Source organism: Cupressus sempervirens, chromosome 5, assembly GCF_028749045.1.
Source record: "Cupressus sempervirens isolate cs-2001-9-10 chromosome 5, ASM2874904v1, whole genome shotgun sequence".
NCBI lineage: Eukaryota > Viridiplantae > Streptophyta > Pinopsida > Cupressales > Cupressaceae > Cupressus > Cupressus sempervirens.
In genome coordinates this window covers 882971183-882991515 of record NC_143122.1, presented here as the reverse complement: position 1 = coordinate 882991515, position 20333 = coordinate 882971183, and the positions used below count along the sequence as shown (strand labels likewise).

The 20333-nt window shown below is 32.3% G+C and overlaps 1 pseudogene; it reads right to left on the bottom strand.

The window, feature by feature from the left end:
- Window positions 1-19526, bottom strand: part of LOC149558758 (putative disease resistance protein At1g63350) — a 157771-nt pseudogene extending 138245 nt beyond the window's left edge.
- Between the last annotated feature and the right edge of the window lie 807 nt (window positions 19527-20333).

Here is a 20333-nt window from a genome sequence, read left to right as displayed (position 1 = left end):
GCCTGGTATCAATATTCCCTACCAAATCTGAGTCAACATAGCCCTGCAAATCAATAGTAGAGCCCCCAAAGTGTAAACACTTATTGGATGTTCCTCTCAAATATCTAAGAATATACTTGACAAAATTCCAATGCTCAAATCCTGGATGACTCATATACCTGCTAATGACTCCCACTGCATGTGCAATATCTGGCCTAGTGCATACCATAGCATACATCAAGCTTCCTATAGCTAAAGCATAGGGTACCTTGGACATCTTATCCTCCTCTTCTTGTGTCTTAAGACACATCTCCTTAGTCAACTTTAAATGACCAATTAAAGGTGTGCTAACAACTTTAGCATTCTCCATAGAGAATCGTTGCAACACCTTCTCAACATAATTAGCCTAAGATAGCATTAATGTTATATTCTTTCTATCTCTAAAAATCTTCATACCAAGGATTTTTTTTGCTACTCCCAAATCCTTCATAGCAAATGCATGTGCTAACTGGCATTTTAGCCCCTTAATATGATCCATGTTAGACCCAGCTACAAGCATATCATCAACATATAAACATAAAATAATGTAGCTATCATCATCCAACCTCTTAAAATAAATACAATAATATGAATGACACCTATTATATCCATGCTCACGCATAACACTGTCAAAGGTGCTTGCTTCAAGCCATATAAACTTTTCTTCAATTTGCACACTAAGTTATCCTTACCTTTGACCTCAAATCCCTATGGCCGAGCCATATATATTTCTTCATCGAAATCACCATGAAGGAAGGCTATTTTAACATCCAGCTGCTCTAAATGAAAATCTTTAGTAGCTACAAGACTTAAAACAATACGGATAGAAGTCATTTTAAAAAAAGGAGAAAATATCTCATCAAAATCAATTCCCTTTTTCTATGCAAATCCTTTTACAACTAACCTGGCCTTAAATCTTTTCTGACCTCCTTCCTCTTCTTTTAACCTGTAAACCCACTTATTTTGTAAAGCCTTTTTACCTGCAGGAAACTTGCATAGATCCCATGTCTTATTCTTCAACAAAGAGTCCATTTCATCTTTCATTGTAGACTCCCACTAAATCTTAATATTCACCTACACAACTTCATCATAACTTTCAGGTTCACTAGCATCAGTAAGTAAAATAGAATATAAAAAGGGAGAAAATCTTTGTGGAGGTCTAATTTGCCTCGTTGACCGTCTAACATTCACTAGTGTGTGTGGTATTTTTTTTTGTAGTTGTTGCAGATCATGAGGAATGGCTGGAACATTAGCTTTTGGAGTATCAACTAGCACTACATAATCATCTTCTTTCTTCTCATGTTGCTGCAACAGATCTTTGTACAACAATTTCTCATTGAATATGACATCCCAGCTTACAATTTTATGATTTTCAAAATCCCAAATCCTATAACCATATTCATTAATGCCATATCCAACAAAGACACATGCACATTATGAGAATGATCATGTATTGAAGTGAGTTCCATTAAGGGGGATGATTAAAATAAGATATAAGACCATCCTCAATTAATGAATCCTCATAGTCAATGTGTATATTAGGAGGAGAACCAATATCGATCCACCACTCATATCCATATGGTAAATATAAGTTTATAGGAGGGTGATGTTTAATGTCAAAGATAAGGTAATATTGTTTGAAAAATTCTTTAAAATACTTGTGCAATATGAGAAAAAAAAAGTGCATATAGAGTAGATCCCACTATTCATTAAAATGTATGCAATATCTTATAAAGATTTGAATAATAAAGCATGAAAAATACATACTCAATGTTTTAAAATCTATGAAAAATAATTCTATATGCAAAGAGGGAAATAAGGGAGATCACATGATCTAACCCTAAAATCCACAAGAAAGCAATGCAAGAGAAGGTAAATATTAAGGAAGACCTAACTCCAAAAGTAAGTGGGTGATTTCACCAAAAGAAGGTAAATGCCCAATGAAAATAAGGGAGATCTAATTTCAAAGATGAAAAACAAGGGAGAAAGAAGTTAGGTTCACCAAAATGTTTAGTGGTAAAATGGAAGCACTTTAATAAGATGCATGTTTCCACTTTACAGGGTTAGTAAGCCATTCAAACATCTATGAGAGGGAAAGAAGGGAATTTCCAAGTATGATTCCACTTGTGATATAAATCATATTAGCTAGGACCCAATGGAAGAAGGGAGCTAAAAAAAAATCCAAATTACAAGGAGGATTGTAATATAAGGGAATGCACTCTCTTTGGCCCTCAAAAAGATAATGTGAATGTGATATTGAACTAATTGCTTAAATAATGTAAACCTAGATGCTATGTAAAGAAAATGAGCTAAATTAAGATATAAATGTCTAGAATAAAGATATGAACATAAATGAAATATAAAAGAATCACCTTGAAATGTGTAGAGGAAGAGATATTTTAGCTCCAAAACTTGTAGATCTAAACTATATCTAAATATCCATCTGTGGTCTCAGGATGAAATAGTGAAAGGAAAAAAAACCTTGAAATCTCCTCGAAAATGGAGACTACAGGACTAGGTTGACTTGGGAAGATGTCCTACATCTAGGTTGACATAGTTTGACGATCTAAAATTGATGACTCTAAAAAGGTCACAAGCAATAGGTTCTGATTCGTAATGCTTTTTGCTGTTACCCTACAAATCAATACAGAAAAGAAAGGTTTTGAGGGTTTTGTTAGGGGAGAGCTTGCCTTGTTCAAGCCCTCAGTTAAGGAATGAACTATAATTAAGAAATATAAATGTAAATGAGTGAAAGATGAGATAAATATCAGGATTCACCTTTCTTGAAATTCCTTTTAGTAAGGATTTTTCATGATCTATATTTTGTAGATCTTGAATTTAGTTTGAAGGAGGTAATATATCTCCACAATTCTAATGGATCTATCATAACCATTTCATGGAGCCATGGATGTAAATGTGCATCAATAAAGAAGATATTGTATTCTTTAATGTAGATCTCCTTCTTTAATTGCCAACAATATGCTAGATCTTGAAGAGGAAATGAAAAGAAAATTGTGGGAATACTTTTATAATAATTGAGAGGGGGGGGGGGGGGGGGGGGGGGGGGGTGGTGCGATGGGGTGAATCAGTTATTCAAGGTCTAGATGTATTAAAAAAATTTCACAACTTAGTGAACCCATAAAACATTTATCTTCATCATGCATGCATCCATAGGATTATGCAATCAATTAAAACTTGTAGGTTACCGTCAAATCAATTTGCAAAAATGTAAACATGAAACATAATAGATTCATCAACATACTTGACATTATGATTTATGTGGAAACCCAATTTGGGAAAAACCACCAGTACCATGCTACTCTTTTTCACTCTTTTGAAGTGATGCCCTATGAAAGGCTAGCCTTGTTACAGCTTACAATACACACTATTATATGTGACCTTGTTAAAGGATTTCAATCACCCTCTTAGGAGTGAGCCTTGTTACAAGATTTTAGACCATTCACTTCAAATATCACCCGATTAAAAAATTTACAAATGACTATTAGGTCAACCTTAATCCAAAGGAATTACCCTAGACTGATAGAATCGTTAGGGAGTAATAGTAAGGCTTGATCTAATAACAATTTACAAATTCATTTGTAGATTATAGATCACTATTTTAGTCCTTAGTTTTGCTTGGCCTTCTTACTTTTTAGATTGGATAACTTGTTCACCCTTCAAGCATTCATATCCTTAAGCCTTCTTGCTTAACATACCAATGCATTCTCTTTTCTCAGGTGACTTGATGAAGAAGAAAGCTTGACACATTGTCTTCCTTGAGTTCTCACACTTAATCCCTTTTTTTTCTTCTAGCCAATCATTCCTATAAATAGGAAATTAAGATCTTTTCCTACTCATTTTCCATTTTCCAATATTAGGGCTAAGATGGATTAGGTAGGATATAATGAATCTATCCCACATTCCATATCTCTTCTAGAAAATTCTCCTAAAATCCTCTTTGAATTTTCCTACAAATAATTTATCTTGAGTTCTGTGCCGCTAGCTCATCAATCTTATCTTCCACCTAGTTCACAAATTCCAATAAAACAAACTTGTCATCTTTGTTCCATCAAATTCATGATCTTCTAAATAATGTAGCCACTTGACATTATCTGGCTTCTAATGCTCGGTACACACTACATTGCTCAACACCCTCTATGAATTTTCTCAACACAAACTAAAGTTTATTGGTGCTCAACATCAACTAAACTTTACTCAACACCTACTATTCTACTCATCATACACTAGAATGAACTTTTACTCAGCTCCAATTGATTTTTTACTTGGCTTGTATTGACTTTTCTTGGTACCTACTCTTCACTTGATCAAGCTTGGTAGAAAACCTTTCTATAACTTGTTCTTCTAAACTTTTTTATTGTAACCAACCTTTGTAACCTTAAGGAGATTATCAATACATCATGTTATCAATTTCTTAACTAATTCTTATACTTCTTTATATAATCAAAACTCAACCTTTCCTCTAGGTGCTATTGTTACATCTTTTGATCAAATCCTCTTCATCAATCAACTAAGTGATAATACTTAAATCATATAAGTAGTTGTCTTACCAAAAAATAGTGGGTTTGACATCAATGAAAAAATAATGATTGAAACATGCAATCTTCTTCAACAATCTCCTTTTAATCTAATCACAAGAATCTCCCTCAACAATGATCTTTTTCAATTTGATCTCAACAATCTCCCTCTTTGGAAATGATGGAAAACTAAATTGATCAACCAAATGGTCAAAAATACTTTATTCAACCAAACTGACCAAATTGACTTGGTTAAAGTGGTAAGACAATACCAAAAAAAATAATAAGTCCTTTTTATTGAAGTCTCTGCATTGAAGTCTCTCTCTCTCTCTCTCTCTCTCTCTCTCTCTCTCTCTCTCTCTCTCTCTCTCTCTCTATCAACAACTTCCATCTTTAGAATAGGTTACAAAACTCTTTCTTATAGCTCCCTCTAAATTTTTTTTCTTTTTATATCTCCCTCTAAGCAGATAGATTAGGATTTCTCCCTCTTTAATATCTCATCTCTTTTTTTGTATAGCTCCTGATCAACAATTTTCTTTCTTGATCAGTAATCTCTCCAATTATCATTCTTTTGATCAGCAATCTTTCCCCCTTTTCTAGGAAATTATATCTTGATATCTTACTCTTTATCATTAAATCTCTCCCTCTTTTAAAAAAATGCCAAAGACTTGTCATCTTGACATGTAGATATAATATTTTCAGTTTCTTCAATTTCTCCCTCTATCACCTTACTTGTGACTGATTTGAAGTTTTAGCTCTTTGATTACTTCAGGCAGCTCCTAAAGTAAAATCCTCTGCATCAATTTGTAACATAATCATCTTGTTTGATGTAGGGAACTCCTCTTTGTTACTTAGATAGATTTTGATAGGGGTATTACCCCTACTTTATCTCTTAGATACTCATGAGCATCCTTAGGTAATGCTTTTGTGAAGATGTCGACAATTTTCTCTTTTGTGTTAACATATTCCATCTTCACCTCTTTCTCTTGAACTAACTCTCTCAAGTAATGATAATTGATTGCAATTTCCTTAGTCTTTGTGTGCATCATAGGATTCTTTGATATATTGATAGCACTTGTATTATCACAATAAAGTATCACCGGTTCTGTGATTTCTTCCTTCATAACTTTGAGTAGTTGTTTGATCCATACAATATTTATGGAATTTGCAACAACATCAACATATTAAGCTTTAGCAGTAGATTGTGAGGTGCAATTTTGTTTCTTGCTAGTCCATGTAAACAGTCTCTTGCCTAATAAAAATGCTCAATCTTCTTCAACAATCTCCTTTTAATCTAATCACAACAATCTCCCTCAACAATGATCTTTTTCAATTTGATCTCAACAATCTCCCTCTTTGGAAATGATGGAAAACTAAATTGATCAACCAAATGGTCAAAAATACTTTATTCAACCAAACTGACCAAATTGACTTGGTTAAAGTGGTAAGACAGTACCATAAAAAATAATAAGTCCTTTTATTGAAGTCTCTACATTCAAGTCTCTCTCTCTCTCTCTCTCTCTCTCTCTCTCTCTCTCTCTCTATCACCAACTTCCATCTTCAGAATGTAACATTTCTATTTTGCATCAATTTTACCTTCTTCAATTTTTGCATCAAGTTTACCATTTCTAAAATCTTTAAGAATGTAACATTTTCTTCCAAATACCTTAAAGTATTTTATATTGGATGATTATCCTACCATAATTCAAAAGGTGTTGAATGAGTACATTTCTTGACTTATACACAGTTCAAGGTATAGATAGTTGTACTTATAGCTTCTCTCTAGTATTTCAAAGCAATATTCTTCTCCATCATGAGTCTTCTAGCATAGTCTATTATAGATATGTTCTTCCTTTTAGAAATTTCATTTTGTGGAGGGGTTCTAGGGGTAAATGTTTGTATTTTGATTCCTTTGTCATTACAAAACTTCTCAAATTTAGTTGATGTGAATTCTCCTCCTCTGTCAGATCTTAAACACTTCAAATTTTTACCTATTTCCTTTCAACTCTTGCCAAGTACCACTTAAACATTTATAAGGCACCAAATTTCTTTTTTAGAAACATAGCTGTCATCATTCTAGAATAATCATCAACAAAAAAAATAATATACTTATCTCCTTTGTATATTTCCACTTCAATTAGTCCACACAAGTCAGTATAAACAATCTCTAGTAGTCCTTTAGAGCTATAATTTTTACTCTTAAAACTTGCTTTGTCATCTTGCCTAACCAACATTGTTTGCACATTACATTATTAGGCTTCTTCAACTTAGGCAATCCTCTAACCTTTCTAATGTTACTGATACTATCCAAGTTATCAAAATTGACATGACATAAGCTTTTGTGCCACAATCATACATCATTAGATTTTACAACTAGACAAATAGCATCATCTATATCAAGATAGAATAGATTACTTCTAGTTTGATCATCTTTTCCAATCAGTCTTCCATTTGTGTCATATATGTTAGCAAACTTATTTTCAAATTCAGGCTTACATCCCAAATTATTCAAGTGTGACACACTCAAGAGATTTTAGTCAATTCCTTCAACGTAGCAAGCATTATCACATAGAATCTTATCTGTGAGCTTGATAGAACTTTTTCCTTTTATCAAACATGGTGCATCATTACCAAATATTACACTATTTCCATCATAACAATTCAAGGTAATGTGTCATATCTCCATTTTAAGATATAATTTTAATAATTATTAGATAATACAATGTTATTAAATAAATAATAAAGTTATATTAGAACTAATACTAAATTATAAAATAAGAAAATAATAATTATTTGATCTATATTATTATTAAAATATTATTTAGTATGATATTTTAAATAATTAAAATCAATAATAAAATTTCAATGAGTAAAGAAATAAATAAAATTAAATACAAGAGACAATGTTGTCGAAAGTATATTAAATTTCTAAATAGAATTTCATAATAAATAATAATAAACACAAGTAAGTAAGTAAGTAAGTAATATAACATAGAATGATATAAATTAACTAAATCTAATGAAAAGTCAAGAGAGATTTAACAAATAGACATGACTCCTTAAAATTAAGATATAAAAGGGAGGAGAGTTTATTTTAGAGAGGGAAGAAAGGAAGAGGAGAAGAGAGGAGTTCAAAAAGGGAAAAATGGAAGAGGAAAGTAATATCATGAAGAAAATAAGGAAGTGAATTTTTAAAAATGTATGAATGATATTGAAAAGATGTGAACTTTTGAAAGGGTCACAATTATGAATGGTTGTGACTCTTCAAAAAATATTTTGATTATAAAGTATTGGGGTTTTTCCAAAAGCTTTTAGTTATGAAGTGTTGTGACTTTTCAAAGGATTTTTATAATGAAAGGTTGTGACTCTTCGAAAATAAAAATGGTAATAAGGTAAAAATTTATTATTTTAAATGTTGTTTAATATAAATTATGATAATAATGAGGTAACATAATTATATAGAAATATCAAGATAATAAGAATGAACATTTTATTTCATTTGACATAAGTAAATAAAAGAAATAAACATCTAATCAATATAATTGATTAAGAAATGATAATGACTTGAAACAATCCCAAGAATTACATTTAGTAAGAGCAGAGGTGGGTAAGAGGGTAGAAGCCGAATCCTAAGGCAAGAGGAGGGTAAAATGCCCTCTTGGGTTTAGGATTGTCGAGCCATGGAACCCCACCACAATGTTCGAGGATTGAGGTATGGTATAGCAACTAGGCATGGTGAAGATGGGAGGCTCACATTTGAAAGTCAGGGATCTAGGGTCTTGTTAAGCCTTTAATGTATTGTCCTGGCCCAGTCTTTGGATGACCTAGCCTATACGTACAATGTAATAGTCTAGAAAGAGAAAAAAAATATATAAAAGAAAAAGAAGAAGAAAAGAATATATAAATAATTATGTTATTTTAATACAATAATAAAACTAGGACTAATTATCTAGAATGTACAGGGTAATTTGATAAATCCTTACAAGGAGGGACATTACAGTGGTATCAGAGCATGATCTTGCCATCTTGTAGGGTTAAAGGGGATTTAGAAAAATAACTTATGTGAAAGACTAATGTAAAAATTTAATGACTATTAAAAATGATTTAGACATGTCCATAATAGCAACCTAAGAATTTGGACTAAAAGAAATATAAATTTCAACCCAACAGAATAAGTTATATAATTGCTTGAGGACAAGAAATTTGAGGAAGGGTGGATTGTCATATCTCCATTTTAAGATAGAAGTTTAATAATTGTTAGATAATACAATGTTATTAAATAAATAATAAAGTTATATTAGGAATAATACTAAATTATAATTATTTGATCTATATTATTATTAAAATAATATATAGTATGATATTTTAAACAATTAAAAACAATAATAAAATTTCAATGAGTAAAGAAATAAATAAAATTAAATACAAGAGACAATATTGTAGAAAGTATATTAAATTTCTAAATAGAATTTCATAATAAATAATAATAAACACAAGTAAGTAAGTAAGTAAATAATATAACATAGAATGATATAAATTAACTAAATTTAATTAAAAGTCAAGAGAGATTTAACAAATAGACATGACTCCTTAAAATTAAGATATAAAAGGGAGGAGAGTTTATTGTAGAGAGGGAAGAAAGGAAGAGGAGAAGAGAGGAGTTCAAAAAGGGAAAAATGGAAGAGGAAAGTAATATCATGAAGAAAATAAGGAAGTGACTTTTTGAAAAGGTATGAATGATATTGAAAAGATGTGAACTTTTGAAAGGGTCAAAATTATGAATGGTTGTGACGCTTCAAAAAATATTTTGATTATAATGTATTGGTATTTTTCCAAAGGATTTTAGTTATGAAGTGTTGTGACTTTTCAAAAGATTTGTATAATGAAAGGTTGTGACTCCTAGAAAAGAAAAACGGTAATAAGGTAAACATTTATTTTTTTAAATGTTGTTTGATATTAATTATGATAATAATGAGGCAACATAATTATATAGAAATATCAAGATAATAAGATTGAACATTTTATTTCATTTGACATAATTAAATAAAAGAAATAAAAATCTAATCAATATAATTGATTAAGAAATGATAATGACTTGAAACAATCCCAAGAATTACATTAAGTAAGAGCAGAGGTGGGTAAGAGGGTAGAAGCTGAATCCTAAGGCAAGAGGAGGGAAAAATGCCCTCTTGGGTTTAGGATTGTCGAGCCATGGAACCCCACCACAATGTTCGAGGATTGAGGTATGGTATAGCAACTAGGCATGGTGAAGATGGGAGGCTCACATTTGAAAGGCAGGGACCTAGGGTCTTGTTAAGCCTTTAATGTATTGTCCTGGCCTAGTCTTTGGATGACCTAGCCTATATGTACAATGTAATAGTCTAGAAAGAGAAAAAAAAAATATAAAAGATAAAGAAGAAGAAAAGAATATATAAAGAATTATGTTATTTTAATACAATAAGAAAACTAGGACTAATTATCTGGAATGTATAGGGTAATTTGATAAGTCCTTACAAGGAGGGACATTACATAATGAACTTACTTTTGTCTCCATTCATGTGATGTGAACACCCACTATCAATGATCCACTTGTCATTCTTGTACACACAAGTCACAAGTATAGTCACCTCATCTTGATCCTTTATTGCAACATATACCACTTCATCATCATGTTCATTATATGTTTCCTCTTTAGCAATGTAGCATGACCTTTTGCCTTTGTCTTTGTAGTCCTTGCCATCTTTATCTCTTCTACTCTTGTACTTATCACCACCTCTATAATTTTTATTTTCTATACATCTAGCAAAAATATGACCTACTTCATTCCAATTGAAACAAATAATAGGTAATTTACCTTTAAACTTACCTTTACCTTTATAGAATCTTCTTTCTAATAGTGCTTCAATTTATTCAACATCCTCCTCATCTGTATCACTATCATTGGATATATATCTTATCTTTTTCTTCTTCTTCTTCTCATCAGGTTCCTTCAATGATACTTTAGCTTTTAAAGTAGATTCAATACTCTCAAGTTTGTAATTATCAAAGTTATATAACTCAAAAGTAGTAAGTCTACCTAGCAATGTTTCAAGTGACAGATCATTCCCTAGTATGCATCTTAGTTCTTGAATTGTAGAGACACTAATAGCATAAATAGGCAGTAGTGTTCTTAAAAATTTTCTTAACACAATATCATCACCTAGTTTCCCATTAGGTCCTCTTATTGCATTAACTACTTATTTTATCCTTGCAACATATTGAGAAATATTTTCACCTTCTTCCATTCTCATTTCATCAAACTTACCTATGATACTTTAAGCTTTGGCTCTAAGAACATTGGTGTCTCCTCCATAGATGGGGGCAAGGGCATCCCACATTTTCTTTGCATTGTCAAGAACATTAATATCATCAAATTCAGAATAACTTAGGGTAGAGTCAATCTCTAACACTGCCTAGTTGTGTTCTTTCTTCTTTTTCATATCCTTAGTAGTTGGGGCTCTAGCAGGGTCAACATGCTCCATGGTAATGGTAGATTGTACATGATCTCCAAGTCCTCCAAGGTGTAGCTTCATCAAACTTTTTCATGTAGGAAAGTTATCTCTATTGAGCTCTGGTACTTCTCTTTTTGACATCTTGATCTTTATGCTTCTAGTACCTTCAAACTAGTCCTCTTTTAAGTAGATGGCTCTGATACAATTTTTTGGAATATTTTTAGAATAATTGAGAAGTGGGGGGGGGGGGGGGGGATCAGTTATTCAAGGTCCAAATCTATAAATAAAACTTGTCACAACTTAGTGAACCCATAAAACATTTATCTTCATCATGCATGCATACATAGGATTATGTAATCACTTAAAACTTGTAGGTTACTATCAAATCAGTTTGTAGAAATGTAAACATGAAACATAATAGATTCATCAGTACACTTGGAAAAATGATTTATGTGGAAACCCAATTTGGAAAAAACCACTAGTACCATGCTACTTGTTTTCACTCTTCTAAAGTGACACCTTGTGAAAGGCCAACTTTGTTAAAGGTTAAAATACACACTATTAAATGTGACCCTATTAAAGGATTTCAATCACCCTATTAGGAGTGAGCCTTGTTAGAGGACTTTAGACCATTCACTTGGAATGTCACCCAGTTAAAGGATTTACAAATGACAATTAGGTCAACCTTAATCCAAAGGATTTACCCTAGACTAATACAATTGTTAGAGAGTAACAATAAGGTTTGATCTGATAACAACTTTTAACTTCATCTACAGATTATAGATCACTATTTTAGTCCTCAGTTCTACTTGGCCTTCTTACTTTTTAGCTTTAACAGCTTATTCACCCTTCAAGCATTCATATCCTTAAGCCTTCTTTCTTAACATTCCAATGTAGTCTCTTTTCTTAGGTTACTTGATGAAGCAAAAATCTTGACTCTTTTTCTTCCTTAAGTTCTTGCACTTAATCCCTTTTTTTATTTCTGACCAACCATTCTTATAAATAGGAAATTAAGATCTTATCTCACTCATTTTTCATCATCCAATGTTAGGTTTAGGATAGATTAGATAGGATATAATGAATCTATCCCACATTCCATATCTCTTCTAGAAACTTCTCCTAGAATCCTCTTTGAATTCACCTAAAAATAGTTTACCTTGAATTCTATGCCACTAGCTCATCAATCTTATCTTCCAATTGGTTCACAAATTCCAAGAAAATAAACATGTTGGCTTTGTTCCATCAAAATCACAATCTTCTAAATAATGCAGCTACTTGGCATTATCTGCTTCTGATGCTTGGCACACACTGTGTTGCACTACATCCTCTATGAATTTTCTCGACATGAACTTAAGTTTACTGTTTCTTGACATGAACTAAACTTTACTCAACATCCACTATTCTTCTTAAAATAAACTAGAATGAACTTTTACTTAGCTCCAACTAATTTTTTGCTTGGCTTGTATTGACTTTTATCAGCACCTACTCTTCACTTGGTCAAGCTTTGTAGACAACCTTTGTGTAACTCTTTCTTCTAAACTTTCTTAGTGTAACCAAGCTTTGTGACCTTAAGAAAATTATCAATATATCATGTTATCACTATATTAACTAATTATTGTACTTCTTTATATAATCGTAACTCAACCTTTCCTCTAGGTTCTATTGTTACCTCTTTTGATCAAATCAACTTCATCAATCAACTAAGTGATAGTACTTAAATCATATAAGAAATTGTCTTACCAAAAAAAATAGGTTTGTTATCAGTGACAAAACAATGGTTGAAACATGCAATCTTCTTCAACAATCTCCTTCTTGTAATCTAATCATAACAATCTCCCTCAACAATGACCTTTTTCAATCTAATCTCAATCCTTAAATGCTTGAAGAAACTTGCTTACTTCAATACTTGAATTCTTGAACTCCTTGCCTTGGTTTCTTGATGATATTTCATGAGAATGAGATGAGATTGAGATGAGATATAAGAATGAAGCCTCCAAGTCTCCTTATATATGAATTTTTATATAGGAAAACAATATGGGTTGATTGGATAATGGTAAAAAAACTAATTAAACATATGAGGCCTTTCAGGACATGAGCTCCAAAAATTATGGGGACTAGGTTGACTTGGGAGGACTAGGTTGACCTAGATTAAACTAGCATAGAGTAGGTTGACCTAAGCTGACCTGATCTTAGAGGTCAAGTATTAGGTGCTACAGAAAGAAGGGATAGGTGCTAGAAAGATAAGGGTATAGAGAAGAAGAAGATAGGAAAAAAAAGAGGCCAAGCACAAGAATATCCATGGTCCATAGAGGGAATTATGAAGAGGGAGCTAAAAGGTCTTGAAAGGAAAGTGCATCCATTTTAAGATGATACAACTTAGTTTGATTGTAATAATGTTATGCAAGATGAATAGTTTCCTTAAGTAATTATCATTGTACAAATGCCACAGTTTTTGGAAGGAATGCAATAAGAAGTTCCTACAGCTTAGTCATATGAAGAGATTATAGAACATGTACAAGAAACAATCCTTCTAGATGAGTCAGTATTAAGGTCATGTGAGAATATTGATGTGGGGGAACAAATTGTAGAAGAGAATTAGGAGTATACTAAAAAAAAGTTGTTTCATTGACTCAGTCACAAGAGAAGGCACGAGCAAGAGATCCTAGAAATATTCTAGATAATATAGACCCTACAAATACTGAAGAAGAAGGATGACAAGAATTTAGTCAATGTCATGAAGATAATAAGTTGAATGAAGAAGAATATGCAAGAGAAGATATTATTAGACCACCTCTTTAGCTCAATACCTTTTCTTTGGGTATGGAATGGTATAAAGAAATGATTCATCAGAAGACTATTTATGAAATGGAAATTCATAGACTAAAGAGGGTTATTTAATATAAGGATGCGGAGATTTCCAATCTCAAAGAAAATGTTAATTAGGTAATCAATTCAATTCCATGAATGCTTCAATGTAGGTCACCTTCTTCTATTTATGCACTTTATCTTCATGAATTATATTTAAATTTCCAAATGATAAGGTTATGGCAAGGGAAGAATCCCTAATTGAAAAATTATTATGATTTTAATAAATCATATAGGGACTCCCCTAAACACCTTAAATATTTTCTTTGTGAATTTTATTTAGTTCTTTCACATGACACTGATTGGATTCTTCTATGTTATGTTGGTGGTATTCATATCAATGTTTCAATTTTTAGGATCTAGAATGAAATAACTAGGGGAGAGTAGTTTCATCACTATAAGTATGAATAAGCTACAAAACATCTTTTAGCTAGAAAGGAATCTAGAATTGTCCATAGGATATACTTTGGTTGGAAAAAATTATTGGTTGATCAGAGAGCTAGACCCCACATTGAACCCCATGGACAATAAATTTTTGATATAGATCAAAGTGTTCAGAATGTTCACTTTCAGGTTGCTTTATAGCATTGTCATGATAGATGGGGAGACATTACCATACAATAATAGAGAAGTGAGCCACACTTTCCCAATATTCTCTAAGTTTCTAAAATGAGAGCCAATAGGTATATAAATAATATTTTAGAAAAATAAGAAATTTGGTTCCTATTTATTAAGAAACCACCAATCCTTTTGTAGCTAATATTTTCTATTAGGGGTTAGGACAATATGCATGACAAAGATTCAAAGGAATGACATTGACATGAAATAAATTAGATGAAGGGAAATTTCTAGAGTTTTGAGGAAGATGAACATGGACAATAATTGAATTATAAGTTAAGAGAGTTTTCAAGGAGAAATAACCACTAAGGGACCAATGGTTGAATTGATTGAGGGGAATGATGAGCCCCAATTTTGGCATAGTTAGGCTAATAGATAGAATGATTTTCATACACTTTCAAGAACCTTTTTATAATCTTTCGATGCTATTACACATACTTCAAGTACTAATTATGGGAAATATGTGGAGTATTATGATTAGTATTATATTCTAATGTGAAAATGTATTTATATTATTCTATGGTCAAATACTTGTTATTTTTGTGATAGTGTAGAAGTATTCTAAAATCATGTGCCTAGGTATTTCCTATAGCCATTATTTTTATGAGTCCTAAAACCACCAAAGGAACTATTTTTTTAACTCTATTTAATGTGGAATGCATATGTGGATCTGAAATGATGAATCATTTGCAAGGTTTTATGATTAAGATAACTTGAGTTTTCATGATTACTAGTTAGATCATTCAGATACTAGAAGTTGAGGAGAAGATGTAGCTACCACTTAAATACTATTGTAGGACCATGTAAAAGAAGAAATCTTCAACAATGGATAAGGAAGCAGCTTGTGAATGCATTAAAAGATGCTAACAGAGATTAATAGTTCACCATAGAGCCAACAACAATGCTCCTATATTAACCATCAATCTAGGGAAATAGTTCCTTAATTTCTCCAATTGTTTTGGCTTCTTCCTCTTTCTCATTATGATCATTCTTCATTGTAAAAAGATAAAATTGTAATAAATGTTATCCTATTTTTGGGGAGGGATTAGTTAGTTAGTTAAGATTTTTTAAACAAAAGGGCTATGTTCTCTTGTAGAAGGACAATCATGATAGCTTGATGTGCATTTGATTTACAATTAAGTTGTAAAGTAAGCTGATGTACTTTTGAATCTCTTATCAATAAAGTTATGAAGATTTTTGCCTGAATCTATTATGTTAATCTAGACACTACCTAAGGGGGGTCACTTTTGGAGTTGTCTTCTTCCATTTTCAGTAAGTAGGTTAAATGAGAATAGTTTTGATTATTCTTCCTCTACTATTTTCATAAGAAATTTAGTATTGACTACTCTTGCAATCGATAGAAACACATGTTTTTACGTTTTTCTTGTAGCCACTAAAAACAAAGTCACATTTTCTGTAAAAGCACATGTTTTTTTGTTGTAATAGGAAATTAGATCAAAATTTACATTCTAGTATGATAATTTTTGGTAGAATCTATCTATGAAAGGGGAACTTAGTATATATACCATTCCAACCCATTTAAAGTTTAACATCCCTAGGTTGATTATTAAATCATGTCTTAGGTTGTAACTTGATTGTCAATTGAGATGTCCAATTGATGAGTAAAGGAACTCTCATTCCTAGTCATAAGATATATCTAAGACACTATAGTATTTACATCTCTTCATCTTACTTAGGTTTTTCTCATTTAACTTGTGTTATATTGAGTGTTATCTTTGGAAGCCCCTCTTTGTAATTCCATACTCTGAAATCCATGATAATTTAAACTAAATTTATATTATGTTTGATATGATAATATTATCTTATTAAATGTTAAACATAAATCACACATTACAAATGTGGAAGCAAGTGCAACTATAAGTTAACAACACCATCAACATATAATAAGATATTATATCAATGCTCCTAAAACCAATTAACTATCCTAAGGGTGTTAGAAATTCTTTAGAATAACTGAGAGGTGGGGTGAATTAGGTATTCAAGGTCTAGATGTACCAATAAATTTTTCTTTACTTTAGCTTAGTGAACCTATTAACCATTCATTCATCCAAGTTAACTATTCAAACTTGCAGGTTACTGATAAACCAACATGCAACAATAAAACATGAAATATTAGCACACATAACACAATGATTTAACATAGAAACCCAATTTCGGAAAAACCACTAGTAACATGCTACTTCTTTCTCACTCTTCTGATGTGATGCCCTATGAAAGGCCAACCCTATTAAAGGTTACAACACACACTGTTAAGTGTGACCTAGTTAAGGGATTTAAATCACCCTGTTGGAAGTGAGGATGGTTAAAGGACTTTAGATCATTCACTTGGAATTCCACCCTATTAAAGGATTTTCTAATGACTGTTAAGTCAACCTTAGTCCAAAAGATTTTACCCTAACTGATACAATTGCCAGAGATTAATAATAAAGGCTTTTGATTTGATAAAACTTACAACATATATTGCAGATTTTAGATCTCAATTTAGTTATCAATTCTACTTGGCTTTCAGTCTTTGTAACTTTGACAACTTGTTCACTCTTCAAGCTTTTGTCTCCTTAAGCCTTCTTTCTTGTTGTGCCAAAGTAGTCACTCCTATGGTCACTTGACGAATTAGAGTCACAATTCTCTATTTTTTCTCGATCTTTTCTAACCTTCTCAATGTCTTCTCCTTGACACTACACACTCCAACCACTTTTCTTCATGACCAACCTTTCCTTAAGTGGGAAACTAGAATACTTTTCTTTCTCTATTTTCCATCATCCAAATTAGGGTTTGGATGGATTAGGTAGGATACAATGTATCCAACCCTTATCTTATTTCTTCTTGAAGCTTCTCCTAGAATCCATTTGAAATTGCCTAGAAACAATTAACCTCAAATTTTGTACCACCAGCTCATCATCCTTTTCTTCCACTTGGTTTACACAATTCAAGATAACAAACTTATCAACTCAGATTTAGCAAATATTTAACTTTTCAAATAATGTAGTAGCTTGACACTATTATCCTTCTAATGCTTGGTACATATTGTATTGCTTAGCACCTATTATATTTTCACTCGACATCAATTACAATTTACTGATGCTTGGCACCTATTGCATTTTTCTTTGCACTAACTATATTACTTGACACGGACTAGAATTTTCTCTCACTTTGCACCAACTGATAATCTGCTCATCATGAACTAACTTTGCTCGATATCCACTATCAACTTTTGGTCAAGCTTTGCAAACAATCTTTTTATAATTTGCTCTTCTAAAGTTTCTAAGTATAGCCAACCTTCGTACCTTCAAGTATATTATCAATACATTATTTCACCATTTTCTTCACTAATCCTTGTACTTCATTACATAATCATAACTCAAGATTTATTACATCTTATTGATTAAATCCTCTACATTAGTTAACTAAATTATATTACTTGAATCTTTATAAGAAATTGTCTTTCCAACAAATAGCAGGTTTGACATCAGTGAAAAAACAATGATTGAAATATTCTTCTTCAACAATTTCCCTTTCTCAACAATAATCTTTTCAATCAGATTTCAACAATATCCCTCTTTGGAATTGATGGAAAACCAAACAGATCAACCTAGGTTAAAATAGTAAGGCAATGCCAAAAAGAAATCTTGTATTCAAAACTGTTCTTTCTATCAGTAGTGAAATAACTTCTTATGACTCGCTGTTGGTGAAAATAAGTATTTACTTATTAAACTTACTTAAGTTTACTTAGGTTAATGCATTATTTAATTATTTTGCATTATTTTATTATTTTTATTTGTGACACACTTAGGAGTTTGTGCACCTTTTTGAGTTTTCATGTAGACTAGATAAGAGTATGCAACTCTATTTAAGCACATGGTGTCTACAACACTATTTTGCATGTCACACCCTTGTAGGCTTATCCTCTCATCACCACACTTACTTCCATGCTTAATGGAGGATAACCCATATCTGGTGGACATGTGCTTGGTTGTATGACACATCATGGTACTGATTACAAGGCATTCTAGATGTATCTTAGAGGCCTTTATATACAGGCACTCCTAGTGTACTTTTCAATTACATTGATATTGCATTGCATTAATTATGACATTGTCATTCTGATCATACTCTCTTTCTCTTTGGTCTACTATGTGCTTGTGTTTGAGTTCTTAGTTCCTAGGTGAATTTTTCCCTTAGGAAAATTCTTACATGGCATCAGAGCAACTTGGAGATTTTCTCATCACATAGCCATTTGAGACCATGCTTGCTTTATCACCTCAGCCTGAATCTAGAGTGCTATAGAAATTGGGAGTGTCAAGCACCAGATCTGACCTCGCCATTGCATTTGAAATGCTGAACCAGTGAAAATCAACTATATACATGCCTAGCTTGGGCTAAAGTCAATCGTCAGGAAAAATTTTTTTGCAAATCAAAACAAAGAGGCCCCAATTTGTAGTTCGAGTATGGTCATTTTTAGATCTATAATTTAATTTTCGGATCTATTTTTTCTCTATAATTTTTCAAAAAAAATTTCACGTTCCCGTTAGTATATTTTGTGTCAAATTTTTTGCCCTTCGGGCGCAGAGCAGAGAAATTTTTTAAGCAAACCTAGGTAGTGACACCCCAGATTTTCTATTTGGACATATATTTTATTTGTGCGCAGAGTGTATTTTGGTTGGCTCTGTGGGTTTCAACACAAATAGTGAAGCCCACCTACTCAGTGAACAACAATGGTCGAACAATTATTTTGCGGTTGTACAACAATTTGCAGTAGCGACATTTGGACATTAGGCAAGTGCCTACTATTTCTGGCCATCCCACCCACGACCCCCTCCACACTCTCCAACAGTGGTGCTCTCAAGTCTTTTATAATGTTGTTGGAAAAGGGTTTTAAAAATTGTGGAAAGTCACCACATGTTTCATGTGGGACTAACCCCCTTCTACCATCGGCAGTATCTGTAGGATTTATTGGCTGTCTGCGAGTAAACTCCGACATGCGCTTTGCATCTTCACCCTCATAGTCTTCCCACCGTCAGCTTTTGAAAAATCGCGTTCAACCTCTAGCGCAACAATAATTTCTCGGCATGAAATCTGTTGTTTTCGATGAATGTTGCATAGTTTTTGGTAGCGCATTGATCACTGTCTCCCGGTCGTGCCACGATTTTTGGTGCAAGTGCTTCAACGATTTCTAGGAGAGTTTTAACATTTTTTGGCAGTTTCAACATATTTTTATAAAACTCTAGTAGTTTCAATTTTCTTGTCCGCATCATGTTTATTACTCCACCCACCATGTGGCATGTTTCCTTGCTCTAGCCACAGTAGCATGATAGACATGTCGACACATTTTCTACCACGCGAACTGCAATGCCCAATTAGCCCTTTCCGCAAGCTGATTTGCCACATCATCACTTGGGATTGCCACATCACCTATAGAACCTAGTTTTGACTGCCATGCAATTTTTGTATGAGACACATCATTATTAGTATGGTACAGACATCTAACTCAATCTACAATGTCAGCCCAAGGCACTCATTTTTGCTGGCATCATCTTTTGCCTAGGTTAAAATTGATGACTATTTGACCATCATTCCCAAGAATTTTATAACTAAAGTGACGACCATTTGATCGTCAAATTTAGATTCACAATTTTCCATCCAAACCCCTCTCCATATTGCTTTTCAGTTTGGTAGCTTGACTTTGTGATTCGATATCTCGGACATTAAAACTCTGATTCAGGTGCAATTTTTTTTTAAATCAGGTAGAATTTCATGAATTTTCTAGTGGTGGTGTTTTTTTCTAGTT